Below are 16,816 nucleotides of genomic sequence, written 5' to 3'. Positions count from 1 at the left end.
TGTTTTGTTTTTGTTTTTTTTGGGGGGTCAGACCGAGTACGTCTTGCACACATCAAGTCAACGACACATCCATCCACACTACTTAATTAGCACACATCCTGGGTACATCTCCACATTAATTGGATCCATTCAGAATCCGGATTCTCTGTTAGAATAGGTCCCTGAACTTTTGATAATCACACCCTTTAACTTCAGGGAAATGACAAAACTGTCTCAAAACTGTAAATTAATTTGCAATCTGATCAACAAAAACTCAATTTCAATTATAATTCACCAATTCCACTCAATTTCATATGAAGCTCAATAAACCCCCAAGATTTCACAAACCTGAAATCTGTAAAAACTGTCAAGCAATCCAACTCGTCTGAATTAAGCTTCCAATGACCATAAACAGCCCAATGAACACCTCAAATCAAGGAAATGAAGCTTATTGAGTAATAAACTCAAATTGAACGAATTTCAAAAATCTGAATAACAGCCCCCAAACTTTACCTTAGATTGTTGGGCTCGATTCACTGATCATGTAGGCGAAAACAATACATCAATCAGAGCCCTAGAACTAAAGTTATGAACTTCAGAAGATTTTGAAGAAATTTTCTACTTGGAGCTGCAGAACCATTCGAAGGAGAAGGAGAAGAAGAAGCCCCCAGCAGACACTTAAAGAGTTATCCACCGCTTCTCACATTGTTTTATTGTTTTTGAAGCGGCCCAATCACAAAGCACCGCATGCTTACTTGTTTTTTCCTTTATTTATTTATTTATACAAACTTGTTAACCTGTCCTTAACTCAAGAGCGAAGATTGGTTGAGCAAGTTATAAGTGAGCAACGAGATGATAACAAGAACATGAAAGCAGCTTATAGCAGAGGGAGGTATTTGGTTGGTACTTGGTAGTGCATCTTAGGAGTCGTTATTGATCAGTTATTTATTTGAAGCATGATGCAGGAGCATAGGGGTGGATCAAGATAGATATTTATCATTTAATTAGTTATTTCATGATATATTGTTATTTTCATATTTAGGTAGTTTTATGATATCTTTTATTATTTATGTGTGATTTTATAATTAATTAGTTTATTTTTAAACCAAGCAGTCTTGGTGTCCAAGTCTTGTAAAGCCTATAAATAAGGCTATTGTAATAGTTGTAGAGAATTGAATATTGATGATTAATGAAATAGTTTATTTGTGGTATGGATTTGATATGATATATGTGAGTTTGCACTAGCCCTAGATTTCGGTGCTCGTGTATGCAGTTGGTGACCTGTGTCCTGATCCCGATCCTCATCAATTGGTATCAGAGCCAGGTTCAAGATCTGCTTTAGGGGGATGCTATGGCAACTTACGAAACGCGTCACTCGCATCGAAGCTCGAACCCAGATAGGTAAGAGTTCTGACGGGGAGAGATGCGTGAACTCTTATCTAAACCGAGTACCTCGCATCGACACTCTAAGCCGTGTGAGTCTCGACGGGGAGTACGAGGGGGATAGCCCTTTTCATTATTGCGCTTTGCTGTGTGAGTCAAGTGAAGAGGGGCACAGTTATTCTCATTGTGTCTTTGAAGGTATAAATAGATTTGGTAATTTTGGTGCATCTTGTTATTCATCAAAGTTATTAAATTTGGATTTGCCTTCAATATTTGATACTTGCAACTGTGAAAATTGCAATGAAAATTGTTTGGGTGTTCAAAGCAATTTTGATAAGCAATTTATTGATCAGAATAGTGAAGAGATGAGAACTGAGAAAACTTTCGAAAATATTATTGAATTTTTGGGCATTAATGTTTTCACTTGAAAGGTTGCCAAAACTTTGGTTGATTTTGTCAATCGGTTGAAGATTCTAGAGAGAAACAGTTGCATTGTTAGAGAGAGTAAGAAGAAGCCAAGAATAACGAAATATTCAAAATATCTTTTTATTTGGAAAGGAAGGTTTCAATTGGATGCTAAAAGATCCAGACCCTGAGGCTAAAGTTTATCATTAGGTAGCAGAAGGCTCTGACCATTCTATACTTATCCTTCATACCCATGAGGTGAGAAAAAGGAGGAAAGGCAGATTTATTTACCATATGAGATGGGGCGCTAATGAGGGTTGCAAGGCTATGGTTGTGCATTAGTGAGCTCAGGAAACGTGGGGACCCAAGTGTGCTTAGGTGCATGGCAAGTTAATTTGGGTCCGGAAAGGTTTATTAGATTGGAAACAAAGAGAATTGAGGAACTCTCAGGTGTGCATTGATGCTCTAAGGATTGAATTGCGATCTGAGTATCAAAAAATTCCTTTGACTCAGGTACTGTGAAGAAGCTGGAACATAAGTTACAGTTAGCACTTAAGGATGAGGAAATCTACTGGAAGCTGAAATCGAGAGTGCAATGGTTGCAGGGGGGATAAAAATACCAAATATTTTCATGCAAAGACCATAGCTCGATGACGCTGGAATTTAATGAAGGGTCTGGAAGATGATAATAGGCAGTGGTGTGATAATACTGAGGATATGAAGTAATTGCATATGATTACTTTTCTACAATCTTTGCATCTGACCTTCCAGACCATATCCTGGAAGTAATTGAGTGTGTGACTAGGAAAGTTTAGCCCCAACAAAATGCCTCTCTTGTAAAACTTGTTTCAGAAATGGAAATTGTGGACGCTGTCAAAGAATTTCTTGGACTGAATGGCTTTACAGGCAGTTTTTATCATTTCTATTGGGAGGTAATTGGTATGGATGTCATTGCGGCAATTAAGAGTTTCTTTGAGACTGGGTCAAGAGAGATAAATCGAACTTTCATTGTTTTGATTCCAAAGGTCGAAAGCCCTACTAAGATCACAAAGTAGAGACCAATCGCTCTATACAATGTTCTTTACAAAATTATTTCAAATGTGCTCACAAGCCGATTGAAACGGGTGTTACCATCGGTGATTACTTTGAATCAATCGGCTTTTGTACAGGATAGGATGATCATAGATAACATTCTTATTGTGCATGAGAGTTTACATTCAATGAAGTCTACCAAAGGCAAGGGGAATCAGTATGTGGCTTAACTTGGATATAGCTAAGGCGTATGATAGAGTTGAATGGCCCTTCTTGGAGGTGATGATGCACGCACTTGGTTTTGATTCTCATTTTTGTCAATGGATCATGGAATGCATTGCTACAGTGTCCTATAATATTCTGGTTAATGATAAACCTACTAGCAATATCTTACCTACGCGTTGCATTCGATAAGGGAATCCTCTCTCTCCTTTTTTTTTATTCTTAATTTGTGCAGAAGGGTTGATTGCTATGATTATAAAGGTAGATGAGCGTTGTAGCCTTCATGGTTTTTGCTTTTGTGCGCACGGTATTAATGTTTCTCATCTATTCTTTGCAAATGATGCAGTCTTATTCTGTAGAGCATAGGAAGCTGAAGTGGGTTGTTTGAAACGCATCTTGCGTACCTCTTGAACTCGGTTAGGTCAGTGCATTAATCTTGACTAGAGTGCCGCTCTTTTTAGTCCCATATGCCTTGACCGCTTGTGCCGGCAATTGGTGGATATCCTTGGTATTCAGGAAAAAGCTGGTTTTGGGAGATATCTAGGCTTGCATGCTGATTTCATCTCCAAGGGAGATGTCAAATACCAAACATCAAATTTAAATTTGATGGCTGATGTGGCAATTTGACATATTGTAAAACTCTTTATCCAACCAAGATGTCAAATATACATTTTATTTTATTATTTTTAAAGGCAGGTGGGCCCGATATTTAAGAGTAAAATATTAAATAGAGTTAAGAACTATACATGGAAGAAGAGAGAAGAAAGTGGGCTTAGCATTAAAATAATAATAAAAAATAAAAAGACATCTCAACATCTTGGCGTCAATTTTGACAGCAAAAGTGAAGGATGTCAATCCAACTAGGATTTGGCATCACGGTTGGAAGGCTTAAAATGTCTTTTTTTTAGGTTAAAACTTGCCACGTTGGAATTGGCATTTCGGTTGGAGATGCTCTAAGAGCATCTCCAAGGGAGATGTCAAATACCAAACATCAAATTTAAATTTGATGGCTGATGTGGCTATTTGACATCTTACATAGCTTTACACTCCACCCGATATGTCAAATTAAATTATTATTTTATTACATTTTAGTGTTGATTTATTTTTAATTAAAAAGAAAAGAAAAGAAAAAATAATAAAATATTCATTTGACATCTTACTTTTGAGATGTCAAAAATAACATCTCAACCTCCAGCCTTCATTCCACATCAGCTTTGACACATCGGTTGGAGTGATGTGAGATGCTATTTCTAGTTGTTAAAGGCCTATGTAGCACTTTTGACACATCGGTTGGAGATGCTCTAAGAGGGTTGAATTTGAAGGGATTCGTAATCGCCTCTCTACGAAACTCTTGGGTTGGTCGGAGCAATTTTTATCACAGGCTGGTAAGGAAGTCCTGATTAAGGCAGTAGCCATGGCCTTACCGAATTATATCATGTCTTGTTTCAAAATGCCAGTTAGTTTATGCAAAGAAATTGAAAGTGATATAGCCAATTTTTTGTGGAAGAATTCCAGGGACAACCGAGGGGTTCATTGGGTTAGCTAGCAAAAGATGAGCAAGATGAAACACGTGGGAGGTCTAGGTTTTTGAGACATGATTTGCTTTAACTTGGCCCTCATGGCGAAAATTGCTGAAGGATATTACGCAATCCTGATTTTTTGTTGACCTGAATTTTACATGAAAAGTATTTTTCTGGGAGGGAGCCATTTTTGGTCCGCATGTGCAAGGAGTGGCTCATCCTAGGGATGGAAAGGGCTCGTACAGAGGCGACGCATCTTTGAGGCTAGTGTGAGATGGAGAGTAGGCAATGGGAAGAGTATAAGAATCCATGAAGACGGACGGCTGGATGCCTCAACCTTATAATTTCAAGGTTCAGTCTCAACATCCTGAGATGCCTGTTTGGGTTAAGGATTTGATTAATTATGTTACTGTAACTTCATTTCCCTGCAATATTGCATATGTTTTTAGTGATGTATTGGGATAAGATGATTCCTTTAAAAAAAAATTCAAATTAGAAAAAAGAATATTGAAGAAGTGATTAAAGCGTGACGTCGACTCAGTTGTAAAGATGTAAAGAATTCTTAAGTGAACATATAATTGTTAATAGCTGGTTTTTTAATTCTTTGTTAGAGATATAGAAAAATTAGGTAGGAGAAAGAAGGCAACAGCCAAAACGCTGAAATTTCCTAAACGAGGACCCAAACGCTGGCCTTCTCAAATCGCCAAGTACAACTCTATATGGTCAGCCATACCCATAGAGGAGATGTCATACCGACCAAGAAAAGGTATATAATTAATCCCTTCTGTAAGAAAAAAAAGTAGCTATTTATATAATTTATTCTACGAACCAAAAAATAAAATAAAAAGTACATAATTTTTTTTGGTACCAAACATGCATTTGTTTGTATGCCATACTGACCTCAATGGAGTACACAGCTGTATTTTTTATATTGTAAGCACCAAAACAGCTGTATTCAATAAGGGTAAATTTGGAAAACAAAAATTAGTTTGCGTGATGCATTAATGACATTGTTTTAAGTGTAAGAAAAGTGACACTTGTCATGAGAAGAATGAAGAAAGTCCAAAAGAGAAGATTAGAGAGAATGTTGTTAGCATTCCCCTCTACGATATCGATCTAAACCAAGTAATTTTTATTTTTCTAGTGACTTTCATAAAAGCTTCAAATTCGTTATGGTTTGTTTTGAAAAAAGACTTGTGGTACATAAGATTGAAAATAAAATATAAATTATATAAATGTATAATTCTTTCAATCTCATAGAAATTATATAAATGTATAATTCCTTTTCGTTATGTAATTAACTTCATTTCACTACAACTTGTGTTTCATGAATCATGATGCAAAAGCGAAGTGTTAATCAATATGTTGATTCAAAAGCAAAGTGTTAGAGAGATCGAGATGATCAGTTACCTGAAATTTTCCTTAGTCTTTGACTTGAGAGATGCTCATGACGAATGTGAGTGACATAAGCCTAGAGGAAAAGAGGCAAATACTAGATCAACTTGCAATAAACATATATTTGCTTTGCCTTTCACCGCCACACTCTCCACTTATTAGTAATTTAATTTTTAGGACGACTTATTAGTCTTTGTTTAAAGAACTCCTATGATGACTAAACTTTTTTTTTTCTTTTTTCTTTTTTCTTTTTTCTTTTTGTCTTTTTCCCAACATATATGTCGGTGTCACTTCCTCCATTAAGAATTAATTAGTCTTTGTCTTTTTTAACATATGGAATTTCCTAAAGATGCTCAGACGAATGTAAGTGACAAAGAGAGGCAAAGATAGATAGATCAACTTGCAATATACATATCTGCTTTGCCTTTCACATTGCCAGAGTCTCCACTTCTCTAATTTTTAGGGTGACTTAGTCTTTAATGTATAATTTATCTGATTCATATTTAATTGTCTCTCTCTTCTGTTTTGGTGCTTACAGTTTGTAAGGCTTCCCAGAGAGGCATTTTACATCCCCTTTTCGCTAGTACAAAAAAACGAAATAGACAACGGGGATCTATTGTCGTTATGATGTTTTAAAACCTGTCATTAAATCCACCGACATCTTTTGAATGTCAAACTACGACGGTGAAAAATCATCATTGTTTATTTGTTAAGATGATGGTTTTCTTTAAAATCGTCGTTGTTTATAGGGAAAGACGACAGTAAAAACTGTCGTTGTTTATCAGTATAGACGATGTTTTTATTAAAATCATCGTTGTTTATCTGTAAAGAAGACAGTTTTTACAACAGTATCGTCATTGTTTATCTTCTAAGACAGCGGTTTTTATATAAAAATAGTCGTTGCTTATCTATAAAGACGACGTTATTATTTAAAACCATCGTCGATTTTCTATGAAGACGACAGTTTTAATGTAAAAACCGTCCTCGAATAAGTTTCCATGTTGTTGGCATGTGAATTAATGCCTAAAAACCGTCATTGATTAGTTATGGAGACAACAGTTGTATTGTAAATTTGTCGCCTAATTAGTTCCTAGGCTATTACATTTTAGTTTTTTTTTTTTTGTTTCTAATGACTCTATACAACGATTTTATCTAAAAAACCAAGGACAAACTACAGTAAACCCCCCAACATATAGAGTCATTTACGAGTTCATACCCGATTTTGGGGACATTTTTGGGTACACAACGTCGCGAAAACTTACAAATTGCCCCCATCCGTTAGCGAATCCGTCAGAAAATCTGTTATCTGCCTACATGGCAAATGTGGGCTCCATTTTTTAATGAGGTGGACTTCCACGTGGACTAAAAATTAATAAAAAACTATATATTTTTCAAAACTAGTTTAAAATTATTAAAATTATTTTAAAATTGATTATAAAAAAACAAAAAACAAACAAAAAACAAAAAGCCAACCCAGCCAACCACCACGACAACCTTGCCCACCTTCCCAACCTCTCCGTCGCAACCCCAACCATCTTCATCGACTGCATCTTCCCATCCCAAATTCTCCCAGAACTGTTTCATATCAGATTGGGTTTTGAATTTTGACTGACTATCTCAACTCAAAAAGCAAGCATTATGCCCTGCTACTCATTCAACAACAGAATCCAGATGACAAATTTATAGTTGTAAAATTATAACACATATTTCTGAAAGAGATTGGTATTTCAATTTCAAAGTTCGACTCAGTGAAAATGCATACATCATATGATAAATTGATTCATAAAAGATAGAACGAGAAACCCTCATAAACAGTGACAAGGAAGGAAATAGCAGGTGGAAATTGGAATGGCTTATTTGGGGCCAATCTCTTGGGGAGTCTTGGCCACAATAGACAGCGCATGGAGACCAGACTGGACCTCGTCAACTAAGGCGTCGTACACCATGCGGTGTCGTTTCACCAGGCTCTGCCCCTCGAATTTTGGGGACACGACCTTGAGGTTGAAGTGCATTTCGCCGTCCATGGGGCTGAAGTTCTCGGGTTCGGGTTGGTCGGTCGGCTCCGGATTCGCCTGATTCGGAGAAAGCGGACTTTCGGTAATTGGGTTTGTGGGTTTGGGTTGGGGAAGGGAGAGCGACTGCGTTGGGGTTCTGGGGTTAAAGGGCAAGTGGGTTCGATTGGTTCGATTGGTTTGTTGGGGTTGGGTTTAGGGTCCGGGAGAGAAGGTGTAGGAGTGAAAGGTCGGCCATTGAAGGCCGAGAGGACCTTGAGAGAGAGATCAATGGTGGGAACAATTACGATGATGAAGATGATGATGACGATGAGGAGTTTACACCAGATGAAGATGATTTTTCAGAGGTGGAAGAAATTGGGAGGAAGGGGGAAGAAATCGGGAGAGAGAATCTAGGTAGGGCTTTTAATTTTTAATTTTTAATTTTTAATTTGAGACTTTGGTTGAAAAGAAACGTTTGCTCGTTGTCAATTATTTTCACTTTCTTTCTATAGAACATAAACAGGACAAAAACAAAATGCAACATAAGGTTGGCAGACACAGCAAAATCACTGTAATATCTGAAGAGGTGGTTCTTTCATTGTTTCAGTCGGAACTTGTGCTTTGCAAGTTATCCTCAAGAAAGCCATTCAGAAACTGAGCCATTTTTTTTGGAACTGAGTTTTTTTAAGCATAGTAAAGAATCAAAGAGGATTCTGGGAGGATCCATGATCACGGTCATCGCCCTTTGGGTCATTGACGAAAGCTATGAGGAAGAGAGAGAGAGTGTGTTCTGGGTTTGAGTTCTCAGAGAGAGAGAGAGAGAGAGAGAGAGAGATTTAAATAATTTAAACAGTAATTTTATTTTCTTTTATTTTCTTTTTTTTAATTTAATTTATTTATTATTTTAAAAATAATTTTTTATTAGTTTTTTGTCCAGGAAGTCCATGTCGATTAAAAAGGGTCCCACAAATACCACGTAGGCGGATAACGGATTTCTGCGGATTCGCTAACGGAGGGAGGCGATCTGTAAGTTTTCGCCACGTTGTGTATGTACCCATAAATGTCCCCAAAATCAGGTATGAACTCGTAAATGACCCTATAGGTTGGGGGGTTTACTGTAGTTTGTCCAAAAACCAACTATAATGCTTTATTAGTGAATATATACACTTAAAGAATTATTTTTTTCATAAAACTTGAAGATTCAATTTTATTACATAGAATTAGAAACAATGGAACTACATGTTATTGCTCACAAATTCTACCACATCCATAGATGATACCTAAATTACATAGAGTTAAACATGAGAGACGGGCCAGTAGCCCACTACTATCAATACCGATATTGTCCACAACTTAGCTATCTACAAAGCCCAGAAGGTGTGAGGTTTTATTACAAAAGGCATCGATGTTATTAGTAGTAGAACTCTTCATTATATTTTATATTTTATTTAGTCAAGTTTCTTATGTAGGACTCATATTCTTCAACACGCCTCCTCACGTGGGACTACCACATAGTGGGCCACATATGGAGTGCACTTCGGAGTCAAATATTCAAGCCCAGCACGTGAGCACCACGTATTGGGTAAGGGTAAACATTCAAGCCCAACATGTGAACACCACATATTGGGTAAGGGTAGATGCCCAATTCAGGTCCAGTCAATCAACCTGCTCTGATACCAACTGAAGATTTCAGAAAGGCGAGTCAACAACCCACTACCAACAACCGATATTGTCCCTAACTTAACCACCTACAAAGCCTAGTAGGTGTAGGGTTTTATCACAAAGCCAAAGTGATATTTGTAGTGAAACCATTCATTATATTTTATTTTATTTAGTTAAGTTTTCGATGTGGGACTTATATTCTTCAACAAGCCCCTTCACGTGGAACCACCACATAGTGAGCCACATGTGGAGCTAAGTCCACATCAGAGTCAATCATTTAAGCCCAACACGTGAACACCACTTATTGGGTAAGGTGTAGGGGTAAATATTCAGTTATGCTCAGATATGCTCATATTTTTATTCTTCTCCAATGTTGAGGCATTTAAAAAGAAGTACAACCTAAATAAGATAGGAAATAGATCCAAATTACAATAGAAAATAAATATAAATTACAATAGGAAACAAATCTCAATTATAACATAACTAGATAAATGGGTAAGTAAACAAAATCCTAATTAAGTAAGGACTCGCCAACACTCCCCCTCAAGTTAGGGCAAAGATATTTCGCGTGACCAACTTGACAAGCGAGTCATAAAACACCATACTCGACATTGACCAATCGAACAATTGTAGAGAAGGCCTTGTTATAAACCACGAGTAAAACAACTGACAAACCCTAACAAATAGGGAATAGAAGAACACATAGAAGCATAACATAAAAACATTATGAGCACGGCAGTAGGTAAGATAGAACACAAAAATCCTATGAGCACGATAGTAAGTATGGCAAAACATAGAAACCCTGTGAGCACGATGGTAGATAAGGCAGAACAAAGAAACCATATGAGCACGGTAGTAGATAAAGCATAACACATAAACCTTGTGAGCACAACAGAATGCAGAAACCCTGTGAACAAACCCTAAAAATAAGGGAAGGCAAAGGCAAAGTCAATACAAATCAAGCCACGACAAAGGCAAAACCAAACCTAAAATATAGGGTAAGGCAAGGCAAAGGTAAGGCGAGGCAAATCAAGGCAAGGCAAGGCAAGACAAAGACAAGGCAAGGTCAAAGGCAAAACAAGGACAAAGACAAGGCAAGGTCAAAGGCAAAATAAGGTCAATCTAGGTAAAAATCCTTTGATGATCAATCCACAAAGAGTTTTACAAGAATAACCTAACTCTTACATATTGAAGAAATATTTTCTTGAATAAGCTCTCCCTAAGACAATACTCATAAGGGTCCAAAGTTTGAGAGCTAGAACCCAAAAGAAATGTATATAAAGCCCAAAATCCAAACGACGACGGACCTAAAAAATGACGTAACTGCTCTAAAATGAGCAGGATTGTGCTATTATATGCCAAATCTTACGTCAAATAGGACGAGACGTCTTGGGAGGCAAAGAGGATTGCGCTAATTTTTTGGTTTATTATCACATTCTTAGAGATATTTCTGGTTTATTGCAATGTGTGTCTATTTTTTGAATTTGATGCAGTTCTCTTTGATAATAAACATGAGTATCTTGTATTGTTTTATCTATTAACTATGAGTTAGAATATTATCGTTTCATTTCATTGGGTCTATTTTGAGCAAATGCCAAGACTTCGATCCTAATGGAAAAATGGGAGGCACAAAACCCTCTTAGTGCCCCATTTTGAAATAATCTTAGTCAATTAATTCCTTTATTAATTATTTGTTTGTATTCTGCAGTCAGCTAACATCTGACCCCAACGCGAAGGAGGAGCCAAGAAAAGAAAATAGGTAGCATCCCGCAGCCATAATTTTATTTTGTTTTATTTGCCAAATTTGAGGTATAAAAAAAATGGAGAGAGAATAGAGATTGCCGAGGTAAATTAGTAAGAAAAAATATAATTATAATTATCGCTTACTCTTAAAAACCAAAAAATTATAATTATAATCGAATTACTGGATTGAAAATGTTAATCCTTATTCCATGTCTGGAAAAACTTTAATTCAGATCTCCATTGACAAATGCATTGGAAATGTTAATCCATATCCTATTTCTGGAAAATCTTTAATTCAGATCTCCATTGACAAATCTACTACTAACGTACGATGTCTGGAAAAAAAAAAAAAAAAAACTTTTGAGGTGCACATTATGGTAAAAAAAAATACAAATTTATAAATAAACCCAATTCTAAACATGTATTTATAAAAAAACCCAAGCACTATTTAAACATAGAAACACACCCAAAATCAACCCCAAAGTCAACTTTTTGGGTGTGTTTATAAATGGGTTTTGAGTGTGTGTAATGATGGATTTTGGGTGTGTTTATATGTTTAAATAGTGCTTGGGTTTTTTTATAATTTCAACCCCCATTTTGGGTGTTTTAGTGAAACTCCCAAAAAAAAACAGTTGTAAAATATGTGACAATTTTCTTCCCTCTTGGCTTATTCAAGGCTGGTCCACTGCAATGAAAGTCTCCATTTCCACCAAAAGAAAGTATAAAGAGAGATCGCAATTACTCTCGTCTCACCCAGTCCAAGAAATTTTGGAGTGGGTTGTTGAAGAATTGAGCCAATTAATTTGGAGATAAAGCTTTTAATATTTAAGGTTTGTTCGATGCAGATATGGACTTAAATCAAGTTGGCTACAGTGGATGTGCTCTACAATATGCACCCGAGTTAGAATCTCTCCCTGTAATTTTAGATTAGATTAAAGTAGAATATTGCTTGTATAAATAAAAAGGTATGTTAGATAACCATTTCGTTTTTAGTTTTCACTTTGTTTGCAAACTAAAAAAGTATTTAGTGCAATATTTCATTTTATGTTTTCAAGAGAAATGAGAATTAGTTTTCAAAATGACCATTTTTTTAGAGGTGAATCACCCTTATTTTTGTAAACAACTAAAAATATATATTTTTTAATTTTTAGGTCTCTCTTTTCATTTTCATTTTCATTTTTTCTTATCCTCATTTCTCATTCACAAATTTTACATCACCATACATACATTGCACTCAATTAACAAAACTTGGTATATGGGACCACCCAACTTGTTTCTTTTCTTATATTTGATAATGTTGAGAAAATACCTCAAATCCAATTCCTACACTTAAATTACAAATATGCAACCAAAAAATAAAAAATAAAAGGTGTAATTAATCCTTGATTTGCTATTTTTAATTGTTAATGGGGTATATTGATCATAAAAAATGTAAGTAACGCATCTTGGTTTCACATGGAAAGGGAAAATGAAACCCAAAGTGGATGTAGGGTTTCATTTTTCCCTCATATTTTCCTATGAGGTAGGAAATCTTTTCCCAAATGTGGACTTACTAAATATGGAAAAGTAAGGGTCCATCTGGTAATGTTTTCGGAGAATGTTTTCTGACAATATTTTTTCAAAGAATAAAAACAAGAAAACGAATTTGCATTTTCAGGATTTGAGAATGCCTCTGGTAGATTAATTGGAAAACATATTCATAAAATAAAAACGGTGAAAATGTGTCTGGTAGTACAATTTGATAATTAAAGTGTAATTCTAATTAAAATGCATCATGTAATTTATGTGAGGATTTTTAAAGGCATTTTTGTTAATGTCTCGGCTAAATTAAAATTTTTAAATTTTAAAAAAAATTATAACTTTAGTAAAATGCGTTATGTAATTAATGTATGAGTTTAAGAAATTTCAGTATCAATAAAATTGAATAAAACCCAAGGAAATTGAAAGAAAAACTTGAAAAAAATTCTTGAAACTTTGGAGGATATTTATTTAGTCAATTATCTATTACTTTATCACAAAAAAATTGGAAGGAAATGCATTGCATGATGGGATTAACAGATTTAAGTTGATTATATAGCGAGCTGACAAACACTGTGAGTGTAGAGTATATGTAATAGTTAATAAAAGAAGATTAAACACACCATAATCAGTTATTTATAATGATTTACTACAGTATTTTACACTTTATACATTGTATAGTAAGATACATGAGTGACTTAGTACCACATAGAGTTCATATAAGGTTCAAATTTGAGTCATTTACACTAACACCCCTTAAGGTTTTCAGCTTTTTCACAAAACTCCTTGAGGTTTTAGAAATTACAAGAACACCTGATGAGGTTTTAAATTGTTTTCACAAAACTCATTTTCATTGATTTTTCATCCAAAGATCGATGATTTTATACCCAAAAATAAAAAATTCTCCAAATGACAAAGTTGGCCTTTGAGATTAGATTGCAAATACTTCATTGATGTTAATTTTGTCATTTGCACAAGTTTTTTTTTTCCTATGAAATCATCAATTTTTAGACAAAACAATCAACGAAAATGGGTTTTGTGAAAACAAACTGAAATCGAAGGGGGTGTTCGTGGAATTTTTGAGACTTGAGGGGGTTTTGTGAAAACACAAGAAACCTAAGGGGGTGTTAGTGTAAATAAATCTTCAAATTTTTCACTGTCTTTATCATCTAGCGATATTTTGACCAAATGTTGCTGAAGTGTGAGAGAAATTATCTACGTCGATATTTTTTGATATTATCAATACTTACACAATATGTACGTATATGGATATGTTCTAAAATATTAGACCTAAAAAAATAATAATATCCTCGATACTTCGTCGATATTATCGATATTTTAATCCTTACTCACCACAAACAAATCGGATTTGACACTTGTCAAATTCCTTAACTTATTTTTTTAATTCCTTAATCCTTAACTTCTTCACCACAAAAAAATAAAATAAAAATAAAAATAAAAATAAAGAAGGTATGATTGCGATTACGCTCTATATACATCCAAAAAATCCAAAAAAAATTCAATTCGATAAAGAGGGTTATATATACTAGATAGGTAAGTTATGTATGTAGAGAGGAGGTTGCTAGCCAGTAGGGGAGAAAGTTGTTGGAAGGGGGGCTGGTTTAATTATATATACTAGCCTCTCTTGCGCTTGTGCGCTTGTAAGATGCTCTTTTTAAAAATAAAAAAAAATTTAATTTTAAATTTATTTTAGAATTAAAAAATATAATGGGTAGTTGTGTTCCATAAAAATAAGATCCATTATCTGATTTTTCTTTTAATTTTAATTTTTTTAATATGAAAAAGTGTGAATTTATCATATTATCCTCATTTAATTAATAATTTCAATTCTTAATGTTTGCATTAACCAAGAGCATTTTCTGATATTTTGAATGTTTCACCATTCTCTGCCTTTTGCTTTATATATATATATATATATATATAAATTATGTTAGTTTAAAATATTGAATTTTTTTAATTAGTTATAATGAGTCGATAATTTAGTTATCTTAACTATTTTTTTCTTTTGCCAAACTCTTTCTTAACCCATCCGGGAGTTCGTATGGCCCCAGTTGGGGATGGGATTACTGGTGGGATCTTTCTATAAAAGGCAATCTTCTGCCCCTTTGGAAGCATATTCGAGGCCGAAGAGGACTTAGGAAATCTGCTGGGATGACGGAAGAACACTTTCAGGTAACTCTTAAAGAGCTGAAGAAAAATAGGGAAGAGATACAGGAGAGGAAGGGGGAAGAAAAGGAGAGAGAGGAGATACTTGTTTTTGTAGTAGTGAAAAGGGATGTAGAATGCCTCTATGGGAAGCCTTACAGACTGTAAGCACCAAAACAGAAGAGAGATTTAAATATGAATCAGATAAATTATACATTTAAGTAAAGACTAAGTCGCCCTATAAATTAAATAAGTGGAGACTCTGGCAATGTGAAAGGCAAAGCAAATATGTATATTGCAAGTTGATCTATCTATCTTTGCCTCTTTTTGTCACATTCGTCTGAGCATCTTTAGGAAATTCCATATGTTAAAACAGACTAAGACTAATTAATACTTAATGGAGGAGTGACACTTACATACATGTTGGGAAAAAGAAAAAAGAAAAAAGAAAAAAAATGTTCGGTCATCATAGGAGTTCTTTAATCAAAGTCTAATAAGTTGTCCTAAAAATTAAATTACTATGCAAAAGGCAAATTCTCATTGAGGAAAAGTCTGAAGGAATGTTATTTAGCATTTCTTTAGTATCTATCTAGACGAGAGTGAAAAGGCAAAGCTTATTATACGATATTCTTTGTATTCGAATACAATATTGTTTGCATCCGGGTCATAGGCGGCTCTTAGCACATGACAGTATTTGCATCCAGGTCATAGGCTCTTAACACATGACATGACACCCTGTGGAGGAGGAATGATTCATATATTTTTATAATTAACCATACGGTGCCGCTTGGCATGATTTAGATAACGAATGCTATGACGAAATGCTATGTTGTATTTCATATGTCAGCATCAGCAACCTTCAAATTCAAAACAACTGCATGCTTAGCTGGAAAAATGATCGATCGACTCGTTGACTTGCATTGTGTATCTCTCCAACAATCGTTGTATTGAGCACCTACCGTTGACTTATTGAACCAAAGAGGGGGAGAGAGGAGAGGAGAGGTTGGCTAGTGGTGAAAAGAGACGGGCTTTCCGCCAGTGTTGGGAGGTGGGTTGGGCGGGCCATTGGTGGTTGTTGAGGTTGAGTGGCTGTTATTATCATCATTATTTGTTTTTAAATATTTTATTTTATTTAGACTTAACGGTGTTTTTTTTGGAGAAAACTTAACGTTGTTAAGTTGAGGTTTGATGTGTCATATTTTAAGTCGTTACATTATTGCAATAATCAAGATTTAGTAAAATATGGGAAAATGCATGCTATCTAAATATAGAAATTCAGAATCCGATAATTATATATATGACGCATCCTACATGATAAATAAATTGATAATAATAAATGATCTAGAGGGTGGCAAAACGTGTGGCGTCTCTTTGCGCCCTAACAATTTTTAATCTTTTTTGGTTTTTTGGGGTCTAAATACAATTTTTATTCAGTATATCAAAGTACATGGGATTGTTGGGCCTACCACATAGATAATATATCTGTAATATGAACGTAAGCACCCAACCCCAAGTTAATTACAATGCATAAGGAAGCTCAAATCTCACCACACCAACGTGTATGCTCTAGTATTGGGTAAAATGTCTGATTCTCCCTTGTCTCGAAACTTAAATAAAAAATAAAAAATTGCGTCTAATATATAAAAGTAAGGGTAATTACTTAAATGATCCTCAAATTTGTACACGATTTACATTTTGGTCCTTAAATTAAATTATTAGTCCAAATGGTACATAAACTCTATTTTAATCGCCTATTTGATCCAACCATTACATTCTATCAATGTTGCTGTTAAATAT

General features: G+C 34.9%; 1 protein-coding gene across 1 annotated transcript in view; it reads right to left on the bottom strand.

The window, feature by feature from the left end:
* LOC148921092 (uncharacterized) overlaps positions 1-16,816 on the bottom strand; it is a 93,862-nt gene that overhangs the window by 26,284 nt on the left and 50,762 nt on the right.

The sequence above is a fragment of the Prunus mume genome, linkage group LG1 (genome assembly GCF_029339155.1).
Source record: "Prunus mume cultivar Tortuosa linkage group LG1, ASM2933915v1, whole genome shotgun sequence".
NCBI classification, from domain to species: Eukaryota; Viridiplantae; Streptophyta; class Magnoliopsida; order Rosales; family Rosaceae; genus Prunus; species Prunus mume.
The sequence above is the reverse complement of the archived record's forward strand: the minus strand, read 5'-3'. Positions and strand labels throughout refer to the sequence as shown.